At 46.4% G+C, this 11363-nt stretch overlaps 1 pseudogene; it reads left to right on the top strand.

Moving 5' to 3' along the window:
• Window positions 1-697: 697 nt before the first annotated feature.
• Window positions 698-11098, top strand: LOC131492421 (small ribosomal subunit protein uS2-like; annotated as a pseudogene).
• Window positions 11099-11363: the final 265 nt, after the last annotated feature.

Raw genomic sequence — 11363 nt, 5'->3', positions numbered from 1 at the left:
CCCAAGGTCACATCCAGAGCTAATGGCAAAGCAGGGCCCAGAGCCAAGTGTCCAAGCTTCTCCACCTGGACTCCTCCATGCAGAATTGATGGCTGCTCCTCTGTCCCCATGGCTCTGAATTTATTCCCCTTTTATTTTATGACTCTTAGCTGTCTGGGCCTAGGGGCATAGCTTGAAGGCCAGGGCCATGTCCAGGGCATCACCGTGCCCCTTGAATGCCTAGCACGTGATAGGTGTTTGGTGGTGGCAGTGGTGTATGTGTGTGTGTTTTTATGTTTATTTATTTATTTTGAGAGAGAGAAAGAGAGGGAGAAAGAGAATCCCATGCAGGCAGGCTCTGTGCCATGCATCTCCCAAACTGCGAGATCATGACCCCAGCCAAAACCAAGAGTCTTGACGCTTAACCGACCGAACCACCCAAGCACTCTGCCCCAGCCGTGGTGTTTCTGATGAAATTGAACTGAAGGAATGTGAGTGCCAGGCTGCTTCCTGTGCTTTGGATCTCTTATCAGCCACCTTCTGGGCTGTGGCTTTGTTGCCAGGCTCAGGGTGTCCCCCTGGGCCCAGGGGAGACGAGAGGGTGAGAACACCCAAGAAAACGGTGTATGTTTCCCAGCCATTTCCCCTCCTAACAGCAATCTGACAGTGGGTTATGTACTGACAGCAGTTAAGAGAGGGTCTGGCTCTGCCAGTCTCCATGAGTGTCATCTACGTGCCAGACCCCGTGAGCGATAAGAAAAGAGGCTGGCTGTGGAGCCACATGGGCCTTCGAAGGACGGGAAGGTCAGGCTTGAAAGCTCATCATCAGTAGAGCACAGCCTCTTCTCTGTGACCTTGCCCACTCCTCTTCCTTGAGCCTCCACTGCAACAGCTCTGCTTAGCCCCCCACCTGCCCAAGCTGGAAACTTAAGCGTCAGCCTCACTTCGGCCCTGCGGAACCCACCCTGGCCTGTCCCTCCCAGCTCTCGTTTCTGGCTCTTGACTGCACTGTTGCCCTAGACACACAGAGGCACCTGCCTGGAGCCTCCCTGTCACCTCTCTTGGTCCAGCCCACCACAGCCTCATCTCACTGCAGATCAGGTCTCTCCTCCACACAGAACTTTCCATGGAGGCGAGAGAGCTGCTCACATCTTCAGTAGGTTGTGGTGGTCAAGGGCATGGCATAGGGGTGAGTCTCCCTGGGTTCAGATTACAGATCTGCCACCTGCCAGCTTGGTGACCTTAAGCAACCTCTTTAAGCCCCAATGTCATTTGTGAAATAGAGCTAAGTATAGTACCTTTCCCATAGGGTGGTTATAAACGTTAAATATAGGATCTACAATATAATATATTAAGTATACACTATATACAATATAATAATCTATAAAAGTAGGAGACTACATGAGACCATCAATGAGTGTCATTTGTTGCTATTATCATGATTATTGTCCTATGCCCATATATTACTTCAATTATTTAAAAAATTGACCCACCCGGGGGCGCCTGGGTGGCTCAGTTGGTAAGCGTCCGACTTCAACTCAGGTCATGATCTCACGGTTTGTGAGTTCGAGTCCCTCATCGAGCTCTGTGCTGACAGCTCAGAGCCCGGAGCCTGTTTCAGATTCTGTGTCTCCCTCTCTCTCTGCTCCTCCCCCACTCACACTCTGTCTCTCTCTCAAAAATAAATAAACATTAAAAAAATTGTTTTTAAAAATTGACCCATCCTTTCTTCTTGGTTGTATTATCAAATGCCTTAAAATAGCCAACTTCTTGGCCCAGAAATTCTTCCTAGAGAAATCATCAGAAATTACATCAGAATGTGTAAACAGAGGTATTCATAATAGCATCTTTTATAACAGTGAAAATAAGACACAAAAGAAATGTCCAACCATAGAAGACAGAGTCGATTATTATATGTTAGTTGTATTAATTATATATTATATATTTATATTAGATTATTATATATTAGATTAGTAGATTAATATTTATATCTAAAATTACATTATATATATATATCTATCTCAAAAATTGAGATATAAAAGAAATGTCCAACCATAGAGGGCAGATTAGATCATTATGTATATCCAGTGGGTCTGTGCCCCATTGAAAACTGTGCTGAAAAAAATAATACTTGTTAACATGAGGAAGTGTTCACAACATATTGCCAAGTGGAAAACACTAACTGGCTTTTAAGCAAGATGGCAGGCGAGGCAACTTGCAAATTCTCCACGACAAAATATCTAGAAACTCTGGAGAAGAGCTAATAAGCATTATTTCAGAGGCATAGTATGAAGCTGTTCACACAAAAGGTACATGCATGTTTATGCTTAGGAAAGAATCTGGAAAGACATCCACTGATTTCTTGACTAGACAATGACATTATAGGACTTGCTTTCATTTCCAAATTTTGGTAGTTTTTTGCACGGAGCTTGTATTATTTTCTAATGAGAGGGGAACATTATCGATAATTTTAAAGCTTGAATTAATGAATGCAGTGGTACTTTGATTTAAAAAAAAAAAGCCTTTGGTGGGATGGCAAAAATGGCTTCTTTTTTTTTTTAAAGTGTATTTATTTTTGAGAGAGAGAGAGAATCTCCAGAACTGTGGGAGAATAAATTTCTGTGGTTTTAAGCCACCCCGTGTGTGGTCATTTGTTACGGCAGCCCCAGGGAACTAATAGGTTTTTAAAAACAAAAATATTGCATCTTTCTGTACCTCTTTACCCAGAGCTCACACCCCATGCCAAGTGTGTGGCAAACAGAAAAGTTCAGCAAGTGTTGGCTTCCACCTCACCTGTCGTGATGGTCAGGGAGCTGCAGTCCAGCTCTGGGCACTCCTGGAGCTCCTCAAATGTGCCCAGCCTCTGTCACGTGGCCCCAGGCTGCTGTGAGGACTGAGCTCTTCTCTCCGCTGTCCTGGTTTCTACTGTTTTAGGTTGCCTGGCTCTGGCAGCTGGCCACCCATTTTCTAGCTTGCTGCCCCTGTCACCTATGGCTGGGGAGCCAGTTATCCAAGCTTAGTGGGACCGCATGAAAAGAAGGATAAATGGTATCCAAGTGCAGAGCCATGGAACTTTCCTTTGAATGGCACGCATGAGCTTTGGGTTTTGGACTTGATGTCATCGGGATGATGCCACAGGATGGCATCATCTAGTGGGTGGGGCAAAGACCCCAGGGTACCAGCTGGGGGCTCTCAGAAGTGTAGCTAATTGGTATGAATGCACACTTGCTAAGGTGGGCACAGCGCCGGCCTTAAGGGCTTGTCAGAGGGCAGGGTTTCTAGAATGACTGAGACGGCACAAGACAGATTTGGAGAGGAGTCCCAGAAGGCCACCTAAAGGTGGTGGGAATTTGAAGGAGAAAAGGACCTCAGGACAAAGAGGCAAAGACAGTGAAATAAGCATGGGATTTGAGCCCAAAGCCCTGGATCGAATCCCAGCCCAGTCACTGTTAGCAATTGGTGGATATTTTACCTATATGTGAAGAATAGAGAGAAAGTAGTCTATAATAGATTATAATTAGTATAGAGTAGTATATAAGAGCATATAAATACTACATTTACTCTACTCTTGTCATACTGTGCTTAATATATTACGAACACCTCTCAGTCTTGATGAAATACAGATCTACCTTGTCAGTTGAATTGCTTCCATTTTCTCATCTATTAAATGGTGATTACCCGCCTTGCTATGTTCTCGGGCTTAGGGGAGGTTTGAACGAGAAAACTTGCAGTACCGCAGATGTGCGTTGGAAGAGGGGTCTGTGTGTGGTTCCCGGACATTTGTCAGCCAGCCTGCTCCGAGGAACTGCACGGGCCAGGGGAGGTGGGGCGTCAGTGGCAGGACAGCAGCCTTCCTGCAGCTCGTCCATCAGCACTGACAAACCTGGCCCCCTGAGGGCTCCGGCCTCAGCTGCTGGGCAACGGCAGGTATGGAGCCGGAGCCCCTCCCTGGGCCCTTGGCACCCTCCTCTTAGGTCAACAGACAGAGTGGGCTCTGTCGGCCAGGTGAGGACAGGGAAGATTAATGGAGCAGGTGCAGGCTGGGGCGGGACAATCACCTGGCCGGACAAGGTCCCCCCTGGAGATTGAGTGCCTGACACAGGCCAAGAACCAAAGCCAATGTCATTCGGTCTGGCTTGAGCTTGCGGGGAGGTGGGCTGGAGCCAGCTACGCTGCCGCCCATCCTTTCCTCCCCCCCCCACCCCTCCCCACCCCCATCTCAACTGACCTCAGGTGGCCTCATTCAGTCTCCAACGTGGGGGCCTGGAGAGGCGCCTGGAGCCCACCCTGTGGCACTCGGCTTTAAAATAAATGTTTTTCTTATTTCTTTAATTTCCCAAGTAACTCACTGCAAAAAAAAAAAAAAGTGTAGATTAGCAAAATGCTATATATCACCCATTAATCTCACCACCCAGAGATAACCCTGTTAGCATTTAGTTGATATTATATCTCTATCTCTACACACGCACACACACACACACACACACAAAGAGAGACACAGAGAATGCACTTCAGCTTTTGTCCTTGAATCTTCTTTTTACACTTAATATATTATGCACATCTTTTGGTGCCAAAGAAATATAAGTCTATTTCATTGTTTTAATGGCTAAACTCTATTTGCTACCTGAGTGTTCAGGTAAAGTATCACAATATATTCAATCAAAAATCCCCAGCTGGATATTTAGGTCATATCCGATTTTTCCCCTTTATAAATAACATTGAGGTGAACATTTTTATTATTTCTTTAGGAAAATGTCCCAGAAGTACAACTGTTATGCCAGAGGGTATGTGCTTTTTAATGCCTTTGGTGGGTACTGCTAAAGGGTTGTGCCTGTGTTTACTGGAGCTTGTGGATGGTGCCTCCCTTATCGGGTTGAGGGGGAAATGCAGGAGGAAGGCAGCCTGTTAGGCAGAGGTTGGAAATGAGGTCAATCTAGCATACACCCCACTGTCCAGGGGTTTCTGGTCCAGCCTCCCGCACCAGGGAGAGAAGTCCTTGAAGGAGCAGGTAAGGAGCTTCGTAGGCTTGGGAATGAGCCCCTAGGTCCAGCTCAGAAATCAGATTGGAGAAGGAGGAAATCTTAAGGGGACATGAAGGCAGAGAAGGCTTCCCGGAGTAGGCAAAATTTCTGACAGGTGAAAAAACCGAGGCTCAGACTATCCAGTAATTGACCTTGGTGGACACAGCTGGTGGGCAGCCAGGACTCAACTCCAGGTCTGTCTGGCCTGTGTGTGGCTCATGAGCCTTCCCTGGGCCAGGTTGCCACCAGAGCTGATTACTTTTCAGCATCAGGGTAGGAGCCCTTTGGAATATGACTGGGGTCGTCAGGGGCTGGGGAGTGTGGGATCTGAGGCTGTGGAGATAGAAGGCAGGGCCTCCTACAGGCTCCCCCACCCGCTAACTCCACCACCACTGGCCTCCTCTGCAGGGGGCAGCCAGCTGGTGCCCTGACCTTGTGCCTCTGACAATGATTTAACCACATTAGTGGGGGTTGGGGGGAGATCTGTAAAGCCGTCAATAGGGGAGGGGCTTGAACCCCAGCCTCTTGGCTCAGCTACAAGTTGGGGGTGGGAGAACGAGGACCCAGGGAGAGGCCAGGGGACCTGGTGTTCTGCCTGCATTTCCTCCATGGGTCCACCAGGGAGCCACTGAGCCTATGCAGTTCTCTGTCTCTTCCCCCACCCTAAGTCCAGCTTTCCTTAGTGCAACCCCAGGCAGCTCTGAAATATTGTCACTCTCCTCTCCTTCTCACGTACAGAGAGCCTGACTGGCTATAGAAAATAGCAGAAATCACATTGGCAAGGGAATCCAGAGACATGGGTTCATATCACAGCTTCCCTATTGTCTGTGCAGCAGCCCCAGGGCAAGTGCGCTTAGGACAGGCAGGCAACATGTATGAATGGTAGTGACCAAGCGGAGACTGTGGTCACCTGGAGAGGCCACATACCCCTAAAGGGGCCAGCTGGTACCTAAGTCCAGCTTATTATTTCTATGCAACAGTGAAGACTTAGAATTTTTCAAGAGAGCTGGAAATTCAGATTTGTGTTGTGGAATCTTTCCAGTGTTGCCAACCAACTGGAAAAATATTCAAACACAGTAGAGGACAAAAAAAAAAAAAAAATTCCCAGTGTAGCCTTAAGCTAAAAATCTTTGGCCTAGACACAGAAACAATAAAGGCCAGAGGAGCCATTAGATATTGTCTAGATAACCCTCTTGTTTTAGATGGAGAAACTGAGGCCAGACTGGCCAAGAGAGGCATAACTTGATTAAAGTCACATAGTGAATTAGTGGCCCTGCTGGGCAAGGAATCCAGGACGTCTGCCCCTGGCCTGTGCCTTTGCCATAACTTGCCTGGCTGAGGGGCCAGTGGGGAGACACTGGGGGTTCTGAGCAGGGAGTGAAGGGAGGAAAGCTGAGCTCCTCCTTCTGTGCCAGGCTCACTTCAGTCCACTATGAGCCCAGGGATCCGGCACCCAGATCCACCATCACTCCCTCTCTGTTCCAGAACTCTGTGTTCAAGTCCCTGTGGTCAAATACACAAGGCAGGTAGGGGAAGGGTCTAGCACCCTTGCCCTGTCAGGGACTTGACTGACAAGCTACCCACTGTGGTAAATGGCGGGGGCCAGGGGCACGGAGGGGTGGGGTGGTGATCACTTAAGGACTTACAATAGGCTTGCTTCATAGCACTTATCACAGTCGGCCATCAATGATATGATACCATCTCATGGATAACCTAAGAACTTTACAACAGTACACTTCTCTTCTCCCCTGGTATCCTTTAGGCCATTGTTGTCATACGTTTTCTGATAGTCTAACCCTCCAAATATAGCATTATTATTTTTGTTTTATACAGCCAACTATCTTCTTCAGAATATTTTATACTTATCCACGTGTTTATCAACTCTTGTTTTCTTCATTCCTTTGTGTAGATCCAAGTTTCTACCTGGTATCATTTTCCTAATCCTAAGGAGTTTCCTGTAACCTTTCTTTCTTTCTTTCTTTCTTTCTTTCTTTCTTTCTTAGAGAGGGAGAGAGCATGAGTGAGGGAGAGGAGGAGGGAGAGAGTGAGAGAGAAAGAGAGAGAGAGAGAGAGAGACAGAGAGAGAGACAGAGAGAGAGAATCTTAAGCAGGTTCTATGCTCAATGTGGAGCTTGACATGGGGCTCAATCCCATGACCCTGGGATCATTGACCTGAGCCAAAATCAAGAGGTGGACACTCAACTGACTGAGTCACCCAGGTGCCCCCTATAACATTTCTTATAGAGCAGATCTGGCAACAAATTCTGTCACCTTTAATTTGTATGAAAAAAAAATTTCATCTTCATTTTTTGAAAGTATTTTCCCTGGGAGTAGAATTCTAAATAAACAGGCTTTTCCCCCCGCACCCCCACCCCCCTCAGTTTAAAGATGCTGAGTCACTGCCTCTCAGCTTGCATAGTTTCTGATGAGAAAACTATCTCTGTCCCTGGGTGCATGTTTTGTTGTGGTTTTTGTTTTTTCATTTCTCTGACCACTTTCAAGGTTTTGTCTTTATTGCTGGCTTTCAACAATTTGATTGTAATATTCTTCAGTCTGATTTTACTGGTGTTTATCCTGCTTGGGGTTCATTGAGCTTCATTCGTCTTTGGATTTATAGTTTACTGCAAATTTGAAACTTTTGCCCATTATTTTTATTCTTATTTTTTGAAGTGAGCTCTATGCCCCAAGATGGGGCTTGAACTCACAACTTCAAGATCATGAGTTGCATGTTGTACTGACTGAGGCAGCCACGCAGCCCAGGGCCCATTATTTTTTCAGTGTTTTTTCTGTCTCCACTCTCTCCTTCTGGAGCTCTAGTTTCATGTATGTCAGACTACTTGATTTCGCCCCACAGGTCGCTGAGATTCCGTTGATATTTTTCTTGATCACTTTTTCTGTTTGCTTCATTTTGGACAGTTTCTAAGTCTGCCTTCAAGTTCACTGAGCTCACCTTCTGCAGTGTCTAATCAGCTGTTCATCCTATCAGTGAAATTTTCATTTCAGGTACTATATTTCTCATCTCTAGTAGCCTATGTGGGTCTTTTTATCATCTACTTCTTTCTTCATTATGTTTATGTTTTTTCCCAAATCATTGAGCATAAGTGTATCTGTCAGAGTTATTTTAGTAATCCTTGAATACTAATTCCAAGATCTCTGGAATTTCTGAATGTATTTCCATTGATTTATTTTTCTCCTTGTTAAGGGTGACATTGTTCTGCTTCTTTGCACTTCTAGTCATTCTTGATTGGATGCTGTGCGATGTAAATTTATGCTGTTGAGTACTGGATTTGGTTGCAGTCCACTAAAGAGGGCTGGACTTTGTTTTGGCATGCCATTAAAAGACCACTATGATCTTTCAGAGGCTTGTTTTAATGCTTTTAAACAGTAAGACTAGAGTAAGTAGCCTTTATTCTACAGCTAGCTTAGTTGCAATATCAAAATATGACCCTCTGGTATCTCTGATAGGACTTACCTCATTTGTTTCCTTCTCTCAAAGATCACAATCCTGAGTTGCGTGATTTCTAGTGTCTAAAAACTGTCATATCATATTTTTTATTCTTTTTTTAAAGTTTATTATTTTTGAGAGAGAGAGAGAGAGAGCATGAGCAGGGGAGGGGCAGAGAGAGAGGGGGACAGAGGTTCCGAAGTGGGCTCTGCACTGACATCAGTAAGCCTGATGTGGGGCTCAAACTCACAAACCACGACATCATGACCTGAGATGAAATTAGACGCTCAGCCAACTGAGCCACCCAGGTGCCCCTGTTATATCATATATTTTGTCCAGTTTTCTAGGTAAGGCCACCCCTGGTACTCCCTTATGACTGAGAAAAGTCTAGAGAGAAACATTTGGAGCAAGGAAATATCTTTCCATTAACAGTTCCCATACAAGGGTGCACAGCAATGAGGACCTGGACAATTTTAGGATCAAACCTGTGCTCTGAGGGATGTTCTATTTGATCATCTAGCTACCAGGCAGTGTGGTGCAGTGGACAGAATTATGGGCCGGGGATACAGTTCTTCCCCTTCACTGTAGTGCATTTTATTTTGGTCTGTTTCACATCATCCCCTTCTCCTGATCATGACATCTGCCTTCCTTTGGAGAACTGCTCCTCCCCTATTTTCTATGGTTCCATTTGGGCTGGCAATCACAGTGCCTTCCCCTCCAGGCAACAGTGATGAGTCTATGACCCATTCCCGGCCAACCAGAGCTCTTAATCTCCCTTCTTCAGTCATTGGTTTAGGGATGAGTACATGATCCAAGCTGGGCCAATCACAACCCTTCCCTAAGATTTTTACATAGACGCTAAGAGAGATAGATTTTCCCTGAGATATTGCTAGTCTGGATTGATATAAGCCTATAGTTTCCTGTGGACACATCTTACTCCTTTCTTCATTTCCACAGTAGAAGAGCTCAAGGCAGAAGGCCTAAAAAGAGCAGAGGGAGTCCTGGCCACACGAGTGATGTGCATGTAATCCCAGAGGCCAGCTGCACCTCTGCACTTCCTGTTTATATGAACCAATAAATTCCCTTTTCTACTGGTTTGATTCATTTTCTGTCACATTCAACCCGCCACCCCCCCCAAATCTGACTGTTTACATCCTGTTTGAGGTCTTGTCCCAGGTGTCTTCAAAGTGCACTATAAATATTCTAAGGAGTGCACAAGATGATCCATTGGTGTATGGGAAGAAAATATAGATCCACTGATGAGTAGGGATTTTCCAGATGGAAAAGGGGACATCAGCATGGCAGAATAGCATGTGTGAGCATGAAAACTAGATTCCATCCTCCGTGAAGGCAGGGCCAGGATCTCTCATCTTTATGTTTCCCAGCACTGAGCACAGGGCCTGGCTGATAATTGACATCAAATAAATATTTGCTGACCTTTCCATAATACCCAGAGAGAGGTCCATACAGCATTGTTCTGGCATCCTGTCATAACTTAAAGAGCAATTTCACAAGGTCCAGAGCCCTTGACAACTTGCAAATGAAGGAGGAGGATGTCCTCAAACTCCTTGCAGCAGGAACCCACTCACTGGCACCAACCTTGACCTCCAGATGGAACAGTACATCTGCAGAAGGAAAAGTGACGGCATCTACAACATAAATCTGAAGAGAACCTGGCAGAAGCTTCTGCGGGCAGCTCATGCCATTTCTGCCATTGAAAAATGGTGGTGATGTGAGCATCATACCCTCCAGGAATACCAGTCCGTGAGCTGTGCCGAAGTTTGCTGCTGCCACCAGAGCCACTCCTATCGTGGGCCGCTTCACTCCTGGAACCTTCACTAACCAGATGCAGGCAGCCTCCCCGGTGTCTTCTGATGGTTACTGATCCCAGTGTTGACCATCAGCCTCTTTCAGGAGCGTCTTCTGTTAACCCACCTACCACCCCTCTGGGTAACACAGACTCTCCTCTGCACTGTGTGGACATTGCCTTCCCTCGCAACAACAAGAAAGCTCACTCAGTGGGTAGGATGTGGTAGATACCAGCCCGGAAAGTTCTTCACACACGTGGCACCATCTCCCGTGAATGCCCATGGGAGGTCTGCCTGATCTCTCCTTCTACAGGCAGCCTGAAGATCCTGAAAAGGAAGAGCAGGCCACTACTGAAAAGGCTGTGACCTGGGGCGCCTGGGTGGCTCAGCGGGTTAAGCATCCAACTCTTGATTTCAGCTCAGGTTACAATCTCATGGTTCGTGAGTTTGAGCCCCACGTCCGGCTTCACATCGCACTGACAGCTCAGAGCCTGCTTAGAATTCTCTCTCTCTCCTTCTTCCTCTGCCCCACCCCCTTCTCTCTCTCTCTCTCTCTCCATCTCAGAATAAATAAATAAACTTAAAAAAAAAAAAAAAGGCTGTGACCAGGGAGGAATTTCAGGGTGAAGGGGCTTCCCTAGCTCCCGAATTCACTGCTGTCCAGCCTAAGGTCTCAGACTGGTCTCTGGTCTGAAGGCGTGCGGGTGCCCTGTGCACCCATCCACCCTGAGAAACACTGGAGCACTCAGCCTTCCACTGATGACAGCTCTGCAGCTCCCACTGCTCAGGCCACTGAATGGGGAGGAACAACCGGAGTGCTCTTAAGCTGTTCTACAGACGCTTAAACAGAAAAGGGAAATATGATCAACGGAAAATAAAATTTCTGAAAGGAATGAATGAATGAATGAATGAATGAATATCTGCAGGGTAAACAAATGAATAAATATGCAGAGACAAGTGGCATTTAGACAAGTGCTTGTAGTGGGGTGTAGGCTACAGAGGCAAGAGCACGTGGTAGGTGAAGAACAAAGGTAAGGTTTGGTGACGGAAGGGCACAGAAATCGTTAGCAGGGAGAGGTCGATGCTAAGATTTGGGTTAGAGGCATCTCT

The sequence above is a fragment of the Neofelis nebulosa genome, chromosome 13 (genome assembly GCF_028018385.1).
Source record: "Neofelis nebulosa isolate mNeoNeb1 chromosome 13, mNeoNeb1.pri, whole genome shotgun sequence".
NCBI classification, from domain to species: domain Eukaryota; kingdom Metazoa; phylum Chordata; class Mammalia; order Carnivora; family Felidae; genus Neofelis; species Neofelis nebulosa.
The sequence above is the reverse complement of the archived record's forward strand: the minus strand, read 5'-3'. Positions and strand labels throughout refer to the sequence as shown.